Genomic DNA, 24,412 nt, shown 5'->3' with positions numbered 1-24,412 from the left:
ATGCAGTGCAGTGAGTCCAGAGAGTGCACTGGCACCACTGGGGATGCAGTGCAGTGACTACAGAGAGAGCACTGGCACCACTGGGGATGCAGTGCAGTGAGTGCAGAGAGTGCACTGGCACCACTGGGAATGCACTGCAGTGAGTCCAGTGAGTGCACTGGCACCACTCTGGATGCAGTGCGGTGAGTCCAGAGAGTGCACTGGCACCACTGTGGATGCAGTACAGTGAGTCCACAGAGTGCACTGGCACCACTGGGGATGCACTGCAGTGACTCCAGAGAGTGCACTGGCACCACTGGGGATGCAGTGCTGTGAGTCCAGAGAGTGCACTGGCACCACTGGGGATGGACTGCAGTGAGTCCAGAGAGTGCACTGGGACCACTGTGGATGCAGTACAGTGACTCCGGAGAGTGAACTGGCACCACTGGGGATGCACTGCAGTGAGTCCAGAGAGTGCACTGGCACCACTGGGGATGCACTGCAGTGAGTGCAGAGAGTACACTGGCACCATTGGGGATGTACTGCAGTGAGTCCAGAGAGTGCACTGGCACCACTGGGGATGCAGTACAGTGAGTCCACAGAGTGCACTCGCACCACTGGGGATGCACTGCAGAGACTCCAGAGAGTGCACTGGCACCACTGGGGATGCAGTGCAGTGAGTCCAGAGAGTGCACTGGCACCACTGGGGATGCACTGCAGTGAGTCCAGAGAGTGCACTGGCACCACTGGGGATGCAGTGCAGTGAGTCCAGAGAGTGCACTGTCAGCACTGGGGATGCAGTGCAGTGAGTCCAGAGAGTGCACTGGCACCACTGGGGATGCACTGCAGTGAGTCCAGAGAGTGCACTGGCACCACTGGGGATGCACTGCAGTGAGTCCAGAGAGTGCACTGGCACCACTGGGGATGCAGTGTAGTGAGTGCAGAGAGTGCACTGGCACCTTGGGGATGCAGTGCAGTGAGTCCAGAGAGTACACTGGCACCATTGGGGATGTACTGCAGTGAGTCCAGAGAGTGCACTGGCACCACTGGGGATGCAGTACCGTGAGTCCACAGAGTGCACACGCACCACTGGGGATGCACTGCAGAGACTCCAGAGAGTGCACTGGCACCACTGGGGATGCAGTGCAGTGAGTCCACAGAGTGCACTGGCACCACTGGGGATGCACTGCAGTGAGTCCAGAGAGTGCACTGGCACCACTGGGGATGCAGTGCAGTGAGTCCAGAGAGTGCACTGTCAGCACTGGGGATGCAGTGCAGTGAGTCCAGAGAGTGCACTGGCACCACTGGGGATGCAGTGCAGTGAGTCCAGAGAGTGCACTGGCACCACTGGGGATGCACTGCAGTGAGTCCAGAGAGTGCACTGGCACCACTGGGGATGCAGTGTAGTGAGTGCAGAGAGTGCACTGGCACCTTGGGGATGCAGTGCAGTGAGTCCAGAGAGTGCACTGGCACCACTGGGGATGCAGTGCAGTGAGTCCAGAGAGTGCACTGGCACCACTGGGGATGCACTGCAGTGAGTCCAGAGAGTGCACTGGTACCACTGGGGATGCACTGAAATGACTCCAGAGAGTGCACTGGCCCCACTGGGGATGCAGTTCAGTGAGTCCAGAGAGTGCACTGGCACCACTGGGGATGCAGCGCAATGAATACAGAGAGTGCACTGGCACCACTGGGGATGCACTGCAGTGAGTCCAGAGAGTGCACTGGCACCACTGGGGATGCAGTGCACTGAGTCCAGAGAGTGCACTGGCACCACTGGGGATGCACTGCAGTGACTCCAGAGAGTGCACTGGCACCACTGGGGATACAGTGCAGTGAGTCCAGAGAGTGCACTGGCACCACTCTGGATGCAGTGCGGTGAGTCCAGAGAGTACACTGGCGCCACTGTGGATGCAGTACAGTGAGGGCAGAGAGTGCACTGGCACCACTGGGGATGCACTGCAGTGACTCCAGAGAGTGCACTGGCACCACTGGGGATACAGTGCAGTGAGTCCGGAGAGTGCACTGGATCAATTGGGGATGCAGTTCAGTTAGTCCAGAGAGTGCACTGGCACCACTGGGGATGCAGTGCACTGAGTCCAGAGAGTGCACTGGCACCTCTGGGGATGCATTACAGTGACTTCAGAGAGTGAACTGGCACCACTGGGGATGCACTGCAGTGAGTCCAGAGAGTGCACTGGCACCACTGGGGATGTACTGCAGTGAGTGCAGAGAGTACACTGGCACCACTGGGGATGCAGTGCAGTGAGTCCAGAGAGTGCACTGGCACCACTGGGGATGCAGTACAGTGAGTCCACAGAGTGCACTGGCACCACTGGGGATGCACTGCAGAGACTCCAGAGAGTGCACTGGCACCACTGGGGATGCACTGCAGTGACTCTAGAGAGTGCACCGGCACCACTGGGGATGCAGTGCAGTGAGTCCAGAGAGTGCACTGGCACCACTGGGGAAGCACTGCAGTGAGTCCAGAGAGTGCACTGGCACCACTGGGGATGCAGTGCAGTGAGTCCAGAGAGTGCACTGGCACCACTGGGGATGCAGTGCAGTGAGTGCAGAGAGTGCACTGGCACCATTGGGGATGCAGTGCAGTGACTCCAGAGAGTCCACTGGCACCACTGGGGATGCAGTGCAGTGAGTCCAGAGAGTCCACTGGCACCACTGGGGATGCACTGCAGTGACTCTAGAGAGTGCACTGGCACCACTGGGGATGCACTGCAGTGACTCTAGAGAGTGCACTGGCACCACTGGGGATGCAGTGCAGTGAGTCCAGAGAGTGCACTGGCACCACTGGTGATGCAGTGCAGTGAGTCCAGAGAGTGCACTGGCACCACTCTGGATGCAGTGCGGTGAGTCCAGAGAGTGCACTGGCACCACTGGGGATGCAGTACAGTGAGTCCACAGAGTGCACTGGCACCACTGGGGATTCACTGCAGTGACTCCAGAGAGTGCACTGGCCCCACTGGGGATGCAGTGCAGTGAGTCCAGAGAGTGTACTGTATCAATTGGGGATGCAGTTCAGTTAGTCCAGAGAGTGCACTGGCACCACTGGGGATGCAGTGCAGTGAGTCCAGAGAGTGCACTGGCACCACTGGGGATGCAGTACAGTGACTCCAGTGAGTGCACTGGAACCACTGGGGATGCACTGCAGTGAGTCCAGAGAGTACACTGGCACCACTGGGGATGCACTGCAGTGAGTGCAGAGAGTACACTGGCACCATTGGGGATGTATTGCAGTGAGTCCAGAGAGTGCACTGGCACCACTGGGGATGCAGTGCAGTGAGTCCAGAGAGTGCACTGGCACCACTGAGGATGCAGTACAGTGAGTCCACAGAGTGCACTGGAACCACTGGGGATGCACTGCAGAGACTCCAGAGAGTGCACTGGCACCACTGGGGATGCAGTGCGGTGAGTCCAGAGAGTGCACTGGCACCACTGGGGATGCAGTGCAGTGAGTCCAGAGAGTGCACTGGCACCACTGGGGATGCAGTGCAGTGAGTCCAGAGAGTGCACTGGCACCACTGGGGATGCACTGCTGTGAGTCCAGAGAGTGCACTGGCACCACTGGGGATGCACTGCAGTGAGTCCACAGAGTGCACTGGCACCACTGGGGATGCACTGCAGTGAGTCCAGAGAGTGCACTGGCACCACTGGGGATGTAAAGCAGTGAGTCCAGAGAGTGCACTGGCACCACTGGGGATGCAGCGCAATGACTACATAGAGTGCACTGGCACCACTGGGGATGCAGTGCAGTGAGTCCAGAGAGTGCACTGGCACCACTGGGGATGCAGTGCAGTGAGTCCAGAGAGTGCACTGGCACCACTGGGGATGCAGTGCAGTGAGTCCAGAGAGTGCACTGGCACCACTGGGGATGCAGTGAAGTGAGTCCAGAGAGTGCAGTGGCACCACTGGGGATGCAGTGCAGTGAGTCCACAGAGTGCACTGGCACCACTGGGGATGCAGTACAGTGCGTCCACAGAGTGCACTGGCACCACTGGGGATGCAGTGCAGTGAGTCCAGAGAGTGCACTGGCACCACTGGGGATGCACTGCAGTGAGTCCACAGAGTGCACTGGCACCACTGGGGATGCAGTGCAGTGAGTCCAGAGAGTGCACTGGCACCACAGGGGATGCACTGCAGTGACTCCAGAGAGTGCACTGGCACCACTGGGGATGCAGTGCAGTGAGTCCAGAGAGTGCACTGGCACCACTGGGGATGCAGCGCAATGACTACATAGAGTGCACTGGCACCACTGTGGATGCAGTGCAGTGAGTCCAGAGAGTGCACTGTCAGCACTGGGGATGCAGTGCAGTGAGTCCAGAGAGTGCACTGGCACCACTGGGGATGCAGTGCAGTGAGTCCAGAGAGTGCACTGGCACCACTGGGGATGCACTGCAGTGAGTCCAGAGAGTGCACTGGCACCACTGGGGATGCAGTGTAGTGAGTGCAGAGAGTGCACTGGCACCTTGGGGATGCAGTGCAGTGAGTCCAGAGAGTGCATTGGCACCACTGGGGATGCAGTGCAGTGAGTCCAGAGAGTGCACTGGCACCACTGGGGATGCACTGCAGTGAGTCCAGAGAGTGCACTGGCACCACTGGGGATGCACTGAAATGACTCCAGAGAGTGCACTGGCCCCACTGGGGATGCAGTGCAGTGAGTCCAGAGAGTGCACTGGCACCACTGGGGATGCAGCGCAATGACTACAGAGAGTGCACTGGCACCACTGGGGATGTACTGCAGTGAGTCCAGAGAGTGCACTGGCACCACTGGGGATGCAGTGCAGTGAGTCCAGAGAGTGCACTGGCACCACTGGGGATGCACTGCAGTGAGTCCAGAGAGTGCACTGGCACCACTGGGGATGCAGTGCAGTGAGTCCAGAGAGTGCACTGGCACCACTCTGGATGCAGTGCGGTGAGTCCAGAGAGTACACTGTCGCCACTGTGGATGCAGTACAGTGAGTCCACAGAGTGCACTGGCACCACTGGGGATGCACTGCAGTGACTCCAGAGAGTGCACTGGCACCACTGGGGATGCAGTGCAGTGAGTCCGGAGAGTGCACTGGATCAATTGGGGATGCAGTTCAGTTAGGCCAGAGAGTGCACTGGCACCACTGGGGATGCAGTGCACTGAGTCCAGAGAGTGCACTGGCACCTCTGGGGATGCATTACAGTGACTTCAGAGAGTGAACTGGCACCACTGGGGATGCACTGCAGTGAGTCCAGAGAGTGCACTGGCACCACTGGGGATGTACTGCAGTGAGTGCAGAGAGTACACTGGCACCACTGGGGATGCAATGCAGTGAGTCCAGAGAGTGCACTGGCACCACTGGGGATGCAGTACAGTGAGTCCACAGAGTGCACTGGCACCACTGGGGATGCACTGCAGAGACTCCAGAGAGTGCACTGGCACCACTGGGGATGCACTGCAGTGACTCTAGAGAGTGCACCGGCACCACTGGGGATGCAGTGCAGTGAGTCCAGAGAGTGCACTGGCACCACTGGGGAAGCACTGCAGTGAGTCCAGAGAGTGCACTGGCACCACTGGGGATGCAGTGCAGTGAGTCCAGAGAGTGCACTGGCACCACTGGGGATGCACTGCAGTGAGTCCAGAGAGTGCACTGGCACCACTGGGGATGGACTGCAGTGAGTCCAGAGGGTGCACTGGCACCACTGGGGATGCACTGCAGTGAGTCCAGAGACTGCACTGGCACCACTGTGGATGCAGTACAGTGACTCCGGAGAGTGAACTGGCACCACTGGGGATGCACTGCAGTGAGTCCAGAGAGTGCACTGGCACCACTGGGGATGCAGCGCAATGACTACAGAGAGTGCACTGGCACCACTGGGGATGCAGTACAGTGAGTCCAGAGAGTGCACTGGCACCACTGGGGATGCAGCGCAGTGAGTCCAGAGAGTGCACTGGCACCACTGGGGATGCAGTGCTGTAAGTCCAGAGAGTGCACTGGCACCACTGGGGATGCAGTGCAGTGAGTCCAGAGAGTGCACTGGCACCACTGGGGATGCACTGCAGTGACTCCAGAGAGTGCACTGGCACCACTGGGGATGCAGTGCGGTGAGTCCAGAGAGTGCACTGGCACCACTCGGGATGCAGTGCAGTGAGTCCAGAGAGTGCACTGGCACCACTGGGGATGCAGTGCAGTGACTCCAGAGAGTGCACTGGCACCACTGGTGATGCAGTGCAGTGAGTCCAGAGAGTACACTGGCACCACTGGGGATGCACTGCAGTGAGTCCAGAGAGTGCACTGGATCCACTGGTGATGCAGTGCAGTGAGTCCAGAGAGTGCACTGGCACCACTGGGGATGCAGTGCAGTGACTACAGAGAGAGCACTGGCACCACTGGGGATGCAGTGCAGTGAGTGCAGAGAGTGCACTGGCACCACTGGGAATGCACTGCAGTGAGTCCAGTGAGTGCACTGGCACCACTCTGGATGCAGTGCGGTGAGTCCAGAGAGTGCACTGGCACCACTGTGGATGCAGTACAGTGAGTCCACAGAGTGCACTGGCACCACTGGGGATGCACTGCAGTGACTCCAGAGAGTGCACTGGCACCACTGGGGATGCAGTGCTGTGAGTCCAGAGAGTGCACTGGCACCACTGGGGATGGACTGCAGTGAGTCCAGAGAGTGCACTGGGACCACTGTGGATGCAGTACAGTGACTCCGGAGAGTGAACTGGCACCACTGGGGATGCACTGCAGTGAGTCCAGAGAGTGCACTGGCACCACTGGGGATGCACTGCAGTGAGTGCAGAGAGTACACTGGCACCATTGGGGATGTACTGCAGTGAGTCCAGAGAGTGCACTGGCACCACTGGGGATGCAGTACAGTGAGTCCACAGAGTGCACTCGCACCACTGGGGATGCACTGCAGAGACTCCAGAGAGTGCACTGGCACCACTGGGGATGCAGTGCAGTGAGTCCAGAGAGTGCACTGGCACCACTGGGGATGCACTGCAGTGAGTCCAGAGAGTGCACTGGCACCACTGGGGATGCAGTGCAGTGAGTCCAGAGAGTGCACTGTCAGCACTGGGGATGCAGTGCAGTGAGTCCAGAGAGTGCACTGGCACCACTGTGGATGCAGTGCAGTGAGTCCAGAGAGTGCACTGGCACCACTGGGGATGCACTGCAGTGAGTCCAGAGAGTGCACTGGCACCACTGGGGATGCAGTGTAGTGAGTGCAGAGAGTGCACTGGCACCTTGGGGATGCAGTGCAGTGAGTCCAGAGAGTGCATTGGCACCACTGGGGATGCAGTGCAGTGAGTCCAGAGAGTGCACTGGCACCACTGGGGATGCACTGCAGTGAGTCCAGAGAGTGCACTGGCACCACTGGGGATGCACTGAAATGACTCCAGAGAGTGCACTGGCCCCACTGGGGATGCAGTGCAGTGAGTCCAGAGAGTGCACTGGCACCACTGGGGATGCAGCGCAATGACTACAGAGAGTGCACTGGCACCACTGGGGATGCACTGCAGTGAGTCCAGAGAGTGCACTGGCACCACTGGGGATGCAGTGCAGTGAGTCCAGAGAGTGCACTGGCACCACTGGGGATGCACTGCAGTGAGTCCAGAGAGTGCACTGGCACCACTGGGGATGCAGTGCAGTGAGTCCAGAGAGTGCACTGGCACCACTCTGGATGCAGTGCTGTGAGTCCAGAGAGTGCACTGGCACCACTGTGGATGCAGTACAGTGACTCTGGAGAGTGAACTGGCACCACTGGGGATGCACTGCAGTGAGTCCAGAGAGTGCACTGGCACCACTGGGGATGCACTGCAGTGAGTGCAGAGAGTACACTGGCACCATTGGGGATGTACTGCAGTGAGTCCAGAGAGTGCACTGGCACCACTGGGGATGCAGTACCGTGAGTCCACAGAGTGCACACGCACCACTGGGGATGCACTGCAGAGACTCCAGAGAGTGCACTGGCACCACTGGGGATGCAGTGCAGTGAGTCCACAGAGTGCACTGGCACCACTGGGGATGCACTGCAGTGACTCCAGAGAGTGCACTGGCACCACTGGGGATGCAGTGCAGTGAGTCCAGAGAGTGCACTGTCAGCACTGGGGATGCAGTGCAGTGAGTCCAGAGAGTGCACTGGCACCACTGGGGATGCAGTGCAGTGAGTCCAGAGAGTGCACTGGCACCACTGGGGATGCACTGCAGTGAGTCCAGAGAGTGCACTGGCACCACTGGGGATGCAGTGTAGTGAGTGCAGAGAGTGCACTGGCACCTTGGGGATGCAGTGCAGTGAGTCCAGAGAGTGCACTGGCACCACTGGGGATGCAGTGCAGTGAGTCCAGAGAGTGCACTGGCACCACTGGGGATGCACTGCAGTGAGTCCAGAGAGTGCACTGGTACCACTGGGGATGCACTGAAATGACTCCAGAGAGTGCACTGGCCCCACTGGGGATGCAGTGCAGTGAGTCCAGAGAGTGCACTGGCACCACTGGGGATGCAGCGCAATGAATACAGAGAGTGCACTGGCACCACTGGGGATGCACTGCAGTGAGTCCAGAGAGTGCACTGGCACCACTGGGGATGCAGTGCACTGAGTCCAGAGAGTGCACTGGCACCACTGGGATGCACTGCAGTGAGTCCAGAGAGTGCACTGGCACCACTGGGGATACAGTGCAGTGAGTCCAGAGAGTGCACTGGCACCACTCTGGATGCAGTGCGGTGAGTCCAGAGAGTACACTGGCGCCACTGTGGATGCAGTACAGTGAGGGCAGAGAGTGCACTGGCACCACTGGGGATGCACTGCAGTGACTCCAGAGAGTGCACTGGCACCACTGGGGATGCAGTGCAGTGAGTCCGGAGAGTGCACTGGATCAATTGGGGATGCAGTTCAGTTAGTCCAGAGAGTGCACTGGCACCACTGGGGATGCAGCGCACTGAGTCCAGAGAGTGCACTGGCACCTCTGGGGATGCATTACAGTGACTTCAGAGAGTGAACTGGCACCACTGGGGATGCACTGCTGTGAGTCCAGAGAGTGCACTGGCACCACTGGGGATGTACTGCAGTGAGTGCAGAGAGTACACTGGCACCACTGGGGATGCAGTGCAGTGAGTCCAGAGAGTGCACTGGCACCACTGGGGATGCAGTACAGTGAGTCCACAGAGTGCACTGGCACCACTGGGGATGCACTGCAGAGACTCCAGAGAGTGCACTGGCACCACTGGGGATGCACTGCAGTGACTCTAGAGAGTGCACCGGCACCACTGGGGATGCAGTGCAGTGAGTCCAGAGAGTGCACTGGCACCACTGGGGAAGCACTGCAGTGAGTCCAGAGAGTGCACTGGCACCACTGGGGATGCAGTGCAGTGAGTCCAGAGAGTGCACTGGCACCACTGGGGATGCACTGCAGTGAGTGCAGAGAGTGCACTGGCACCACTGGGGATGCAGTACAGTGAGTCCAGAGAGTGCACTGGCACCACTGGGGATGCAGCGCAGTGAGTCCAGAGAGTGCACTGGCAGCACTGGGGATGTACTGCAGTGAGTCCAGAGAGTGCACTGGCACCACTGGGGATGCACTGCAGTGAGTCCAGAGAGTGCACTGGCACCACTGGGGATGCAGTGCGGTGAGTCCAGAGAGTGCAGTGGCACCACTGGGGATGCAGTGCAGTGAGTCCACAGAGTGCACTGGCACCATTGGGGATGCAGTGCAGTGACTCCAGAGAGTCCACTGGCACCACTGGGGATGCAGTGCAGTGAGTCCAGAGAGTGCACTGGCACCACTGGGGATGCACTGCAGTGACTCTAGAGAGTGCACTGGCACCACTGGGGATGCAGTGCAGTGAGTCCAGAGAGTGCACTGGCACCACTGGTGATGCAGTGCAGTGAGTCCAGAGAGTGCACTGGCACCACTCTGGATGCAGTGCGGTGAGTCCAGAGAGTGCACTGGCACCACTGGGGATGCAGTACAGTGAGTCCACAGAGTGCACTGGCACCACTGGGGATTCACTGCAGTGACTCCAGAGAGTGCACTGGCCCCACTGGGGATGCAGTGCAGTGAGTCCAGAGAGTGTACTGTATCAATTGGGGATGCAGTTCAGTTAGTCCAGAGAGTGCACTGGCACCACTGGGGATGCAGTGCAGTGAGTCCAGAGAGTGCACTGGCACCACTGGGGATGCAGTACAGTGACTCCAGTGAGTGCACTGGAACCACTGGGGATGCACTGCAGTGAGTCCAGAGAGTACACTGGCACCACTGGGGATGCACTGCAGTGAGTGCAGAGAGTACACTGGCACCATTGGGGATGTATTGCAGTGAGTCCAGAGAGTGCACTGGCACCACTGGGGATGCAGTGCAGTGAGTCCAGAGAGTGCACTGGCACCACTGGTGATGCAGTACAGTGAGTCCACAGAGTGCACTGGAACCACTGGGGATGCACTGCAGAGACTCCAGAGAGTGCACTGGCACCACTGGGGATGCAGTGCGGTGAGTCCAGAGAGTGCACTGGCACCACTGGGGATGCAGTGCAGTGAGTCCAGAGAGTGCACTGGCACCACTGGGGATGCAGTGCAGTGAGTCCAGAGAGTGCACTGGCACCACTGGGGATGCACTGCTGTGAGTCCAGAGAGTGCACTGGCACCACTGGGGATGCAGTGCAGTGAGTCCACAGAGTGCACTGGCACCACTGGGGATGCACTGCAGTGAGTCCAGAGAGTGCACTGGCACCACTGGGGATGTAAAGCAGTGAGTCCAGAGAGTGCACTGGCACCACTGGGGATGCAGCGCAATGACTACATAGAGTGCACTGGCACCACTGGGGATGCAGTGCAGTGAGTCCAGAGAGTGCACTGGCACCACTGGGGATGCAGTGCAGTGAGTCCAGAGAGTGCACTGGCACCACTGGGGATGCAGTGCAGTGAGTCCAGAGAGTGCACTGGCACCACTGGGGATGCAGTGAAGTGAGTCCAGAGAGTGCAGTGGCACCACTGGGGATGCAGTGCAGTGAGTCCACAGAGTGCACTGGCACCACTGGGGATGCAGTACAGTGCGTCCACAGAGTGCACTGGCACCACTGGGGATGCAGTGCAGTGAGTCCAGAGAGTGCACTGGCACCACTGGGGATGCACTGCAGTGAGTCCACAGAGTGCACTGGCACCACTGGGGATGCAGTGCAGTGAGTCCAGAGAGTGCACTGGCACCACAGGGGATGCACTGCAGTGACTCCAGAGAGTGCACTGGCACCACTGGGGATGCAGTGCAGTGAGTCCAGAGAGTGCACTGGCACCACTGGGGATGCAGCGCAATGACTACATAGAGTGCACTGGCACCACTGTGGATGCAGTGCAGTGAGTCCAGAGAGTGCACTGTCAGCACTGGGGATGCAGTGCAGTGAGTCCAGAGAGTGCACTGGCACCACTGGGGATGCAGTGCAGTGAGTCCAGAGAGTGCACTGGCACCACTGGGGATGCACTGCAGTGAGTCCAGAGAGTGCACTGGCACCACTGGGGATGCAGTGTAGTGAGTGCAGAGAGTGCACTGGCACCTTGGGGATGCAGTGCAGTGAGTCCAGAGAGTGCATTGGCACCACTGGGGATGCAGTGCAGTGAGTCCAGAGAGTGCACTGGCACCACTGGGGATGCACTGCAGTGAGTCCAGAGAGTGCACTGGCACCACTGGGGATGCACTGAAATGACTCCAGAGAGTGCACTGGCCCCACTGGGGATGCAGTGCAGTGAGTCCAGAGAGTGCACTGGCACCACTGGGGATGCAGCGCAATGACTACAGAGAGTGCACTGGCACCACTGGGGATGCACTGCAGTGAGTCCAGAGAGTGCACTGGCACCACTGGGGATGCAGTGCAGTGAGTCCAGAGAGTGCACTGGCACCACTGGGGATGCACTGCAGTCAGTCCAGAGAGTGCACTGGCACCACTGGGGATGCAGTGCAGTGAGTCCAGAGAGTGCACTGGCACCACTCTGGATGCAGTGCGGTGAGTCCAGAGAGTACACTGTCGCCACTGTGGATGCAGTACAGTGAGTCCACAGAGTGCACTGGCACCACTGGGGATGCACTGCAGTGACTCCAGAGAGTGCACTGGCACCACTGGGGATGCAGTGCAGTGAGTCCGGAGAGTGCACTGGATCAATTGGGGATGCAGTTCAGTTAGGCCAGAGAGTGCACTGGCACCACTGGGGATGCAGTGCACTGAGTCCAGAGAGTGCACTGGCACCTCTGGGGATGCATTACAGTGACTTCAGAGAGTGAACTGGCACCACTGGGGATGCACTGCAGTGAGTCCAGAGAGTGCACTGGCACCACTGGGGATGTACTGCAGTGAGTGCAGAGAGTACACTGGCACCACTGGGGATGCAGTGCAGTGAGTCCAGAGAGTGCACTGGCACCACTGGGGATGCAGTACAGTGAGTCCACAGAGTGCACTGGCACCACTGGGGATGCACTGCAGAGACTCCAGAGAGTGCACTGGCACCACTGGGGATGCACTGCAGTGACTCTAGAGAGTGCACCGGCACCACTGGGGATGCAGTGCAGTGAGTCCAGAGAGTGCACTGGCACCACTGGGGAAGCACTGCAGTGAGTCCAGAGAGTGCACTGGCACCACTGGGGATGCAGTGCAGTGAGTCCAGAGAGTGCACTGGCACCACTGGGGATGCAGTGCAGTGAGTCCAGAGAGTGCACTGGCACCACTGGGGATGCACTGCAGTGAGTCCAGAGGGTGCACTGGCACCACTGGGGATGCACTGCAGTGAGTCCAGAGACTGCACTGGCACCACTGTGGATGCAGTACAGTGACTCCGGAGAGTGAACTGGCACCACTGGGGATGCACTGCAGTGAGTCCAGAGAGTGCACTGGCACCACTGGGGATGCACTGCAGTGAGTGCAGAGAGTACACTGGCACCATTGGGGATGTACTGCAGTGAGTCCAGAGAGTGCACTGGCACCACTGGGGATGCAGTACAGTGAGTCCACAGAGTGCACTCGCACCACTGGGGATGCACTGCAGAGACTCCAGAGAGTGCACTGGCACCACTGGGGATGCAGTGCAGTGAGTCCAGAGAGTGCACTGGCACCACTGGGGATGCACTGCAGTGAGTCCAGAGAGTGCACTGGCACCACTGGGGATGCAGTGCAGTGAGTCCAGAGAGTGCACTGTCAGCACTGGGGATGCAGTGCAGTGAGTCCAGAGAGTGCACTGGCACCACTGGGGATGCAGTGCAGTGAGTCCAGAGAGTGCACTGGCACCACTGGGGATGCACTGCAGTGAGTCCAGAGAGTGCACTGGCACCACTGGGGATGCAGTGTAGTGAGTGCAGAGAGTGCACTGGCACCTTGGGGATGCAGTGCAGTGAGTCCAGAGAGTGCATTGGCACCACTGGGGATGCAGTGCAGTGAGTCCAGAGAGTGCACTGGCACCACTGGGGATGCACTGCAGTTTGTCCAGAGAGTGCACTGGCACCACTGGGGATGCACTGAAATGACTCCAGAGAGTGCACTGGCCCCACTGGGGATGCAGTGCAGTGAGTCCAGAGAGTGCACTGGCACCACTGGGGATGCAGCGCAATGACTACAGAGAGTGCACTGGCACCACTGGGGATGCACTGCAGTGAGTCCAGAGAGTGCACTGGCACCACTGGGGATGCACTGCAGAGACTCCAGAGAGTGCACTGGCACCACTGGGGATGCACTGCAGTGAGTCCAGAGAGTGCACTGGCACCACTGGGGATGCAGTGCAGTGAGTCCAGAGAGTGCACTGGCACCACTCTGGATGCAGTGCGGTGAGTCCAGAGAGTGCACTGGCACCACTGGGGATGCAGTGCAGTGAGTCCAGAGAGTGCACTGGCACCACTGGGGATGCAGTGCAGTGAGTCCAGAGAGTGCACTGTCAGCACTGGGGATGCAGTGCAGTGAGTCCAGAGAGTGCACTGGCACCACTGGGGATGCACTGCAGTGAGTCCAGAGAGTGCACTGGCACCACTGGGGATGCACTGCAGTGAGTCCAGAGAGTGCACTGGCACCACTGGGGATGCAGTGTAGTGAGTGCAGAGAGTGCACTGGCACCTTGGGGATGCAGTGCAGTGAGTCCAGAGAGTGCACTGGCACCACTGGGGATGCAGTGCAGTGAGTCCAGAGAGTGCACTGGCACCACTGGGGATGCACTGCAGTGAGTCCAGAGAGTGCACTGGCACCACTGGGGATGCACTGAAATGACTCCAGAGAGTGCACTGGCCCCACTGGGGATGCAGTGCAGTGAGTCCAGAGAGTGCACTGGCACCACTGGGGATGCAGCGCAATGAATACAGAGAGTTCACTGGCACCACTGGGGATGCACTGCAGTGAGTCCAGAGAGTTCACTGGCACCACTGGGGATGCAGTGCACTGAGTCCAGAGAGTGCACTGGCACCACTGGGGATGCACTGCAGTGAGTCCAGAGAGTGCACTGGCACCACTGGGGATACAGTGCAGTGAGTCCAGAGAGTGCACTGGCACCACTCTGGATGCAGTGCGGTGAGTCCAGAGAGTACACTGGCGCCACTGTGGATGCAGTACAGTGAGGGCAGAGAGTGCACTGGCACCACTGGGGATGCACTGCAGTGACTCCAGAGAGTGCACTGGCACCACTGGGGATGCAGTGCAGTGAGTCCGGAGAGTGCACTGGATCAATTGGGGATGCAGTTCAGTTAGTCCAGAGAGTGCACTGGCACCACTGGGGATGCAGTGCACTGAGTCCAGAGAGTGCACTGGCACCTCTGGGGATGCATTACAGTGACTTCAGAGAGTGAACTGGCACCACTGGGGATGCACTGCAGTGAGTCCAGAGAGTGCACTGGCACCACTGGGGATGTACTGCAGTGAGTGCAGAGAGTACACTGGCACCACTGGGGATGCAGTGCAGTGAGTCCAGAGAGTGCACTGGCACCACTGGGGATGCAGTGCAGTGAGTCCAGAGAGTGCACTGGCACCACTGGTGATGCAGTGCAGTGAGTCCAGAGAGTGCACTGGCACCACTCTGGATGCAGTGCGGTGAGTCCAGAGAGTGCACTGGCACCACTGGGGATGCAGTACAGTGAGTCCACAGAGTGCACTGGCACCACTGGGGATTCACTGCAGTGACTCCAGAGAGTGCACTGGCCCCACTGGGGATGCAGTGCAGTGAGTCCAGAGAGTGTACTGTATCAATTGGGGATGCAGTTCAGTTAGTCCAGAGAGTGCACTGGCACCACTGGGGATGCAGTGCAGTGAGTCCAGAGAGTGCACTGGCACCACTGGGGATGCAGTACAGTGACTCCAGTGAGTGCACTGGAACCACTGGGGATGCACTGCAGTGAGTCCAGAGAGTACACTGGCACCACTGGGGATGCACTGCAGTGAGTGCAGAGAGTACACTGGCACCATTGGGGATGTATTGCAGTGAGTCCAGAGAGTGCACTGGCACCACTGGGGATGCAGTGCAGTGAGTCCAGAGAGTGCACTGGCACCACTGAGGATGCAGTACAGTGAGTCCACAGAGTGCACTGGAACCACTGGGGATGCACTGCAGAGACTCCAGAGAGTGCACTGGCACCACTGGGGATGCAGTGCGGTGAGTCCAGAGAGTGCACTGGCACCACTGGGGATGCAGTGCAGTGAGTCCAGAGAGTGCACTGGCACCACTGGGGATGCAGTGCAGTGAGTCCAGAGAGTGCACTGGCACCACTGGGGATGCACTGCTGTGAGTCCAGAGAGTGCACTGGCACCACTGGGGATGCAGTGCAGTGAGTCCACAGAGTGCACTGGCACCACTGGGGATGCACTGCAGTGAGTCCAGAGAGTGCACTGGCACCACTGGGGATGTAAAGCAGTGAGTCCAGAGAGTGCACTGGCACCACTGGGGATGCAGCGCAATGACTACATAGAGTGCACTGGCACCACTGGGGATGCAGTGCAGTGAGTCCAGAGAGTGCACTGGCACCACTGGGGATGCAGTGCAGTGAGTCCAGAGAGTGCACTGGCACCACTGGGGATGCAGTGCAGTGAGTCCAGAGAGTGCACTGGCACCACTGGGGATGCAGTGAAGTGAGTCCAGAGAGTGCAGTGGCACCACTGGGGATGCAGTGCAGTGAGTCCACAGAGTGCACTGGCACCACTGGGGATGCAGTACAGTGCGTCCACAGAGTGCACTGGCACCACTGGGGATGCAGTGCAGTGAGTCCAGAGAGTGCACTGGCACCACTGGGGATGCACTGCAGTGAGTCCACAGAGTGCACTGGCACCACTGGGGATGCAGTGCAGTGAGTCCAGAGAGTGCACTGGCACCACAGGGGATGCACTGCAGTGACTCCAGAGAGTGCACTGGCACCACTGGGGATGCAGTGCAGTGAGTCCAGAGAGTGCACTGGCACCACTGGGGATGCAGCGCAATGACTACATAGAGTGCACTGGCACCACTGGGGATGCAGTGCAGTGAGTCCAGAGAGTGCACTGTCAGCACTGGGGATGCAGTGCAGTGAGTCCAGAGAGTGCACTGGCACCACTGGGGATGCACTGCAGTGAGTCCAGAGAGTGCACTGGCACCACTGGGGATGCACTGCAGTGAGTCCAGAGAGTGCACTGGCACCACTGGGGATGCAGTGTAGTGAGTGCAGAGAGTGCACTGGCACCTTGGGGATGCAGTGCAGTGAGTCCAGAGAGTGCATTGGCACCACTGGGGATGCAGTGCAGTGAGTCCAGAGAGTGCACTGGCACCACTGGGGATGCACTGCAGTGAGTCCAGAGAGTGCACTGGCACCACTGGGGATGCACTGAAATGACTCCAGAGAGTGCACTGGCCCCACTGGGGATGCAGTGCAGTGAGTCCAGACAGTGCACTGGCACCACTGGGGATGCAGCGCAATGACTACAGAGAGTGCACTGGCACCACTGGGGATGCACTGCAGTGAGTCCAGAGAGTGCACTGGCACCACTGGGGATGCAGTGCAGTGAGTCCAGAGAGTGCACTGGCACCACTGGGGATGCACTGCAGTGAGTCCAGAGAGTGCACTGGCACCACTGGGGATGCAGTGCAGTGAGTCCAGAGAGTGCACTGGCACCACTCTGGATGCAGTGCGGTGAGTCCGGAGAGTGCACTGGATCAATTGGGGATGCAGTTCAGTTAGGCCAGAGAGTGCACTGGCACCACTGGGGATGCAGTGCACTGAGTTCAGAGAGTGCACTGGCACCTCTGGGGATGCATTACAGTGACTTCAGAGAGTGAACTGGCACCACTGGGGATGCACTGCAGTGAGTCCAGAGAGTGCACTGGCACCACTGGGGATGTACTGCAGTGAGTGCAGAGAGTACACTGGCACCACTGGGGATGCAGTGCAGTGAGTCCAGAGAGTGCACTGGCACCACTGGGGATGCAGTACAGTGAGTCCACAGAGTGCACTGGCACCACTGGGGATGCACTGCAGAGACTCCAGAGAGTGCACTGGCACCACTGGGGATGCACTGCAGTGACTCTAGAGAGTGCACCGGCACCACTGGGGATGCAGTGCAGTGAGTCCAGAGAGTGCACTGGCACCACTGGGGAAGCACTGCAGTGAGTCCAGAGAGTGCACTGGCACCACTGGGGATGCAGTGCAGTGAGTCCAGAGAGTGCACTGGCACCACTGGGGATGCAGTGCAGTGAGTCCAGAGAGTGCACTGGCACCACTGGGGATGCACTGCAGTGAGTCCAGAGGGTGCACTGGCACCACTGGGGATGCACTGCAGTGAGTCCAGAGACTGCACTGGCACCACTGTGGATGCAGTACAGTGACTCCGGAGAGTGAACTGGCACCACTGGGGATGCACTGCAGTGAGTCCAGAGAGTGCACTGGCACCACTGGGGATGCACTGCAGTGAGTGCAGAGAGTACACTGGCACCATTGGGGATGTACTGCAGTGAGTCCAGAGAGTGCACTGGCACCACTGGGGATGCAGTACAGTGAGTCCACAGAGTGCACTCGCACCACTGGGGATGCACTGCAGAGACTCCAGAGAGTGCACTGGCACCACTGGGGATGCAGTGCAGTGAGTCCAGAGAGTGCACTGGCACCACTGGGGATGCACTGCAGTGAGTCCAGAGAGTGCACTGGCACCACTGGGGATGCAGTGCAGTGAGTCCAGAGAGTGCACTGTCAGCACTGGGGATGCAGTGCAGTGAGTCCAGAGAGTGCACTGGCACCACTGGGGATGCAGTGCAGTGAGTCCAGAGAGTGCACTGGCACCACTGGGGATGCACTGCAGTGAGTCCAGAGAGTGCACTGGCACCACTGGGGATGCAGTGTAGTGAGTGCAGAGAGTGCACTGGCACCTTGGGGATGCAGTGCAGTGAGTCCAGAGAGTGCATTGGCACCACTGGGGATGCAGTGCAGTGAGTCCAGAGAGTGCACTGGCACCACTGGGGATGCACTGCAGTGAGTCCAGAGAGTGCACTGGCACCACTGGGGATGCACTGAAATGACTCCAGAGAGTGCACTGGCCCCACTGGGGATGCAGTGCAGTGAGTCCAGAGAGTGCACTGGCACCACTGGGGATGCAGCGCAATGACTACAGAGAGTGCACTGGCACCACTGGGGATGCACTGCAGTGAGTCCAGAGAGTGCACTGGCACCACTGGGGATGCAGTGCAGTGAGTCCAGAGAGTGCACTGGCACCACTGGGGATGCACTGCAGTGAGTCCAGAGAGTGCACTGGCACCACTGGGGATGCAGTGCAGTGAGTCCAGAGAGTGCACTGGCACCACTCTGGATGCAGTGCGGTGAGTCCAGAGAGTGCACTGGCACCACTGGGGATGCAGTGCAGTGAGTCCAGAGAGTGCACTGGCACCACTGGGGATGCAGTGCAGTGAGTCCAGAGAGTGCACTGTCAGCACTGGGGATGCAGTGCAGTGAGTCCAGAGAGTGCACTGGCACCACTGGGGATGCAGTGCAGTGAGTCCAGAGAGTGCACTGGCACCACTGGGGATGCACTGCAGTGAGTCCAGAGAGTGCACTGGCACCACTGGGGATGCAGTGTAGTGAGTGCAGAGAGTGCACTGGCACCTTGGGGATGCAGTGCAGTGAGTCCAGAGCGTGCACTGGCACCACTGGGGATGCAGTGCAGTGAGTCCAGAGAGTGCACTGGCACCACTGGGGATGCACTGCAGTGAGTCCAGAGAGTGCACTGGCACCACTGGGGATGCACTGAAATGACTCCAGAGAGTGCACTGGCCCCACTGGGGATGCAGTGCAGTGAGTCCAGAGAGTGCACTGGCACCACTGGGGATGCAGCGCAATGAATACAGAGAGTGCACTGGCACCACTGGGGATGCACTGCAGTGAGTCCAGAGAGTTCACTGGCACCACTGGGGATGCAGTGCACTGAGTCCAGAGAGTGCACTGGCACCACTGGGGATGCACTGCAGTGAGTCCAGAGAGTGCACTGGCACCACTGGGGATACAGTGCAGTGAGTCCAGAGAGTGCACTGGCACCACTCTGGATGCAGTGCGGTGAGTCCAGAGAGTACACTGGCGCCACTGTGGATGCAGGACAGTGAGGGCAGAGAGTGCACTGGCACCACTGGGGATGCACTGCAGTGACTCCAGAGAGTGCACTGGCACCACTGGGGATGCAGTGCAGTGAGTCCGGAGAGTGCACTGGATCAATTGGGGATGCAGTTCAGTTAGTCCAGAGAGTGCACTGGCACCACTGGGGATGCAGTGCACTGAGTCCAGAGAGTGCACTGGCACCTCTGGGGATGCATTACAGTGACTTCAGAGAGTGAACTGGCACCACTGGGGATGCACTGCAGTGAGTCCAGAGAGTGCACTGGCACCACTGGGGATGTACTGCAGTGAGTGCAGAGAGTACACTGGCACCACTGGGGATGCAGTGCAGTGAGTCCAGAGAGTGCACTGGCACCACTGGGGATGCAGTACAGTGAGTCCACAGAGTGCACTGGCACCACTGGGGATGCACTGCAGTGAGTCCAGAGAGTGCACTGGCACCACTGGGGATGCACTGCAGTGACTCTAGAGAGTGCACCGGCACCACTGGGGATGCAGTGCAGTGAGTCCAGAGAGTGCACTGGCACCACTGGGGATGCACTGCAGTGAGTCCAGAGGGTGCACTGGCACCACTGGGGATGCACTGCAGTGAGTCCAGAGACTGCACTGGCACCACTGTGGATGCAGTACAGTGACTCCGGAGAGTGAACTGGCACCACTGGGGATGCACTGCAGTGAGTCCAGAGAGTGCACTGGCACCACTGGGGATGTACTGCAGTGAGTCCAGAGAGTGCACTGGCACCACTGGGGATGCAGTACAGTGAGTCCACAGAGTGCACTCGCACCACTGGGGATGCACTGCAGAGACTCCAGAGAGTGCACTGGCACCACTGGGGATGCAGTGCAGTGAGTCCAGAGAGTGCACTGGCACCACTGGGGATGCAGTGTAGTGAGTGCAGAGAGTGCACTGGCACCACTGGGGATGCACTGCAGTGAGTCCAGAGAGTGCACTGGCACCACTGGGGATGCACTGCAGTGAGTCCAGAGAGTGCACTGGCACCACTGGGGATGCAGTGTAGTGAGTGCAGAGAGTGCACTGGCACCTTGGGGATGCAGTGCAGTGAGTCCAGAGAGTGCATTGGCACCACTGGGGATGCAGTGCAGTGAGTCCAGAGAGTGCACTGGCACCACTGGGGATGCACTGCAGTGAGTCCAGAGAGTGCACTGGCACCACTGGGGATGCACTGAAATGACTCCAGAGAGTGCACTGGCCCCACTGGGGATGCAGTGCAGTGAGTCCAGAGAGTGCACTGGCACCACTGGGGATGCAGCGCAATGACTACAGAGAGTGCACTGGCACCACTGGGGATGCACTGCAGTGAGTCCAGAGAGTGCACTGGCACCACTGGGGATGCAGTGCAGTGAGTCCAGAGAGTGCACTGGCACCACTGGGGATGCACTGCAGTGAGTCCAGAGAGTGCACTGGCACCACTGGGGATGCAGTGCAGTGAGTCCAGAGAGTGCACTGGCACCACTCTGGATGCAGTGCGGTGAGTCCAGAGAGTGCACTGGCACCACTGGGGATGCAGTGCAGTGAGTCCAGAGAGTGCACTGGCACCACTGGGGATGCAGTGCAGTGAGTCCAGAGAGTGCACTGTCAGCACTGGGGATGCAGTGCAGTGAGTCCAGAGAGTGCACTGGCACCACTGGGGATGCACTGCAGTGAGTCCAGAGAGTGCACTGGCACCACTGGGGATGCACTGCAGTGAGTCCAGAGAGTGCACTGGCACCACTGGGGATGCAGTGTAGTGAGTGCAGAGAGTGCACTGGCACCTTGGGGATGCAGTGCAGTGAGTCCAGAGAGTGCACTGGCACCACTGGGGATGCAGTGCAGTGAGTCCAGAGAGTGCACTGGCACCACTGGGGATGCACTGCAGTGAGTCCAGAGAGTGCACTGGCACCACTGGGGATGCACTGAAATGACTCCAGAGAGTGCACTGGCCCCACTGGGGATGCAGTGCAGTGAGTCCAGAGAGTGCACTGGCACCACTGGGGATGCAGCACAATGAATACAGAGAGTGCACTGGCACCACTGGGGATGCACTGCAGTGAGTCCAGAGAGTTCACTGGCACCACTGGGGATGCAGTGCACTGAGTCCAGAGAGTGCACTGGCACCACTGGGGATGCAGTGCAGTGAGTCCAGAGAGTGCACTGGCACCACTGGGGATACAGTGCAGTGAGTCCAGAGAGTGCACTGGCACCACTCTGGATGCAGTGCGGTGAGTCCAGAGAGTACACTGGCGCCACTGTGGATGCAGGACAGTGAGGGCAGAGAGTGCACTGGCACCACTGGGGATGCACTGCAGTGACTCCAGAGAGTGCACTGGCACCACTGGGGATGCAGTGCAGTGAGTCCGGAGAGTGCACTGGATCAATTGGGGATGCAGTTCAGTTAGTCCAGAGAGTGCACTGGCACCACTGGGGATGCAGTGCACTGAGTCCAGAGAGTGCACTGGCACCTCTGGGGATGCATTACAGTGACTTCAGAGAGTGAACTGGCACCACTGGGGATGCACTGCAGTGAGTCCAGAGAGTGCACTGGCACCACTGGGGATGTACTGCAGTGAGTGCAGAGAGTACACTGGCACCACTGGGGATGCAGTGCAGTGAGTCCAGAGAGTGCACTGGCACCACTGGGGATGCAGTACAGTGAGTCCACAGAGTGCACTGGCACCACTGGGGATGCACTGCAGTGAGTCCAGAGAGTGCACTGGCACCACTGGGGATGCACTGCAGTGACTCTAGAGAGTGCACCGGCACCACTGGGGATGCAGTGCAGTGAGTCCAGAGAGTGCACTGGCACCACTGGGGAAGCACTGCAGTGAGTCCAGAGAGTGCACTGGCACCACTGGGGATGCAGTGCAGTGAGTCCAGAGAGTGCACTGGCACCACTGGGGATGCACTGCAGTGAGTGCAGAGAGTGCACTGGCACCACTGGGGATGCAGTACAGTGAGTCCAGAGAGTGCACTGGCACCACTGGGGATGCAGCGCAGTGAGTCCAGAGAGTGCACTGGCAGCACTGGGGATGTACTGCAGTGAGTCCAGAGAGTGCACTGGCACCACTGGGGATGCACTGCAGTGAGTCCAGAGAGTGCACTGGCACCACTGGGGATGCAGTGCGGTGAGTCCAGAGAGTGCAGTGGCACCACTGGGGATGCAGTGCAGTGAGTCCACAGAGTGCACTGGCACCATTGGGGATGCAGTGCCGTGACTCCAGAGAGTCCACTGGCACCACTGGGGATGCAGTGCAGTGAGTCCAGAGAGTGCACTGGCACCACTGGGGATGCACTGCAGTGACTCTAGAGAGTGCACTGGCACCACTGGGGATGCAGTGCAGTGAGTCCAGAGAGTGCACTGGCACCACTGGTGATGCAGTGCAGTGAGTCCAGAGAGTGCACTGGCACCACTCTGGATGCAGTGCGGTGAGTCCAGAGAGTGCACTGGCACCACTGTGGATGCAGTACAGTGAGTCCACAGAGTGCACTGGCACCACTGGGGATTCACTGCAGTGACTCCAGAGAGTGCACTGGCACCACTGGGGATGCAGTGCAGTGAGTCCAGAGAGTGTACTGTATCAATTGGGGATGCAGTTCAGTTAGTCCAGAGAGTGCACTGGCACCACTGGGGATGCAGTGCAGTTAGTCCAGAGAGCGCACTGGCACCACTGGGGATGCAGTACAGTGACTCCAGTGAGTGCACTGGAACCACTGGGGATGCACTGCAGTGAGTCCAGAGAGTACACTGGCACCACTGGGGATGCACTGCAGTGAGTGCAGAGAGTACACTGGCACCATTGGGGATGTATTGCAGTGAGTCCAGAGAGTGCACTGGCACCACTGGGGATGCAGTGCAGTGAGTCCAGAGAGTGCACTGGCACCACTGAGGATGCAGTACAGTGAGTCCACAGAGTGCACTGGAACCACTGGGGATGCACTGCAGAGACTCCAGAGAGTGCACTGGCACCACTGGGGATGCAGTGCGGTGAGTCCAGAGAGTGCACTGGCACCACTGGGGATGCAGTGCAGTGAGTCCAGAGAGTGCACTGGCACCACTGGGGATGCAGTGCAGTGAGTCCAGAGAGTGCACTGGCACCACTGGGGATGCACTGCTGTGAGTCCAGAGAGTGCACTGGCACCACTGGGGATGCAGTGCAGTGAGTCCACAGAGTGCACTGGCACCACTGGGGATGCACTGCAGTGAGTCCAGAGAGTGCACTGGCACCACTGGGGATGTAAAGCAGTGAGTCCAGAGAGTGCACTGGCACCACTGGGGATGCAGCGCAATGACTACATAGAGTGCACTGGCACCACTGGGGATGCAGTGCAGTGAGTCCAGAGAGTGCACTGGCACCACTGGGGATGCAGTGCAGTGAGTCCAGAGAGTGCACTGGCACCACTGGGGATGCAGTGAAGTGAGTCCAGAGAGTGCAGTGGCACCACTGGGGATGCAGTGCAGTGAGTCCACAGAGTGCACTGGCACCACTGGGGATGCAGTACAGTGCGTCCACAGAGTGCACTGGCACCACTGGGGATGCAGTGCAGTGAGTCCAGAGAGTGCACTGGCACCACTGGGGATGCACTGCAGTGAGTCCACAGAGTGCACTGGCACCACTGGGGATGCAGTGCAGTGAGTCCAGAGAGTGCACTGGCACCACAGGGGATGCACTGCAGTGACTCCAGAGAGTGCACTGGCACCACTGGGGATGCAGTGCAGTGAGTCCAGAGAGTGCACTGGCACCACTGGGGATGCAGCGCAATGACTACATAGAGTGCACTGGCACCACTGTGGATGCAGTGCAGTGAGTCCAGAGAGTGCACTGTCAGCACTGGGGATGCAGTGCAGTGAGTCCAGAGAGTGCACTGGCACCACTGGGGAT

This window comes from Anser brachyrhynchus (assembly GCF_964034855.1).
Source record: "Anser brachyrhynchus genome assembly, contig: SCAFFOLD_32, whole genome shotgun sequence".
Lineage (NCBI taxonomy): Eukaryota > Metazoa > Chordata > Aves > Anseriformes > Anatidae > Anser > Anser brachyrhynchus.
Note: the sequence above shows the minus strand (reverse complement) of the source record.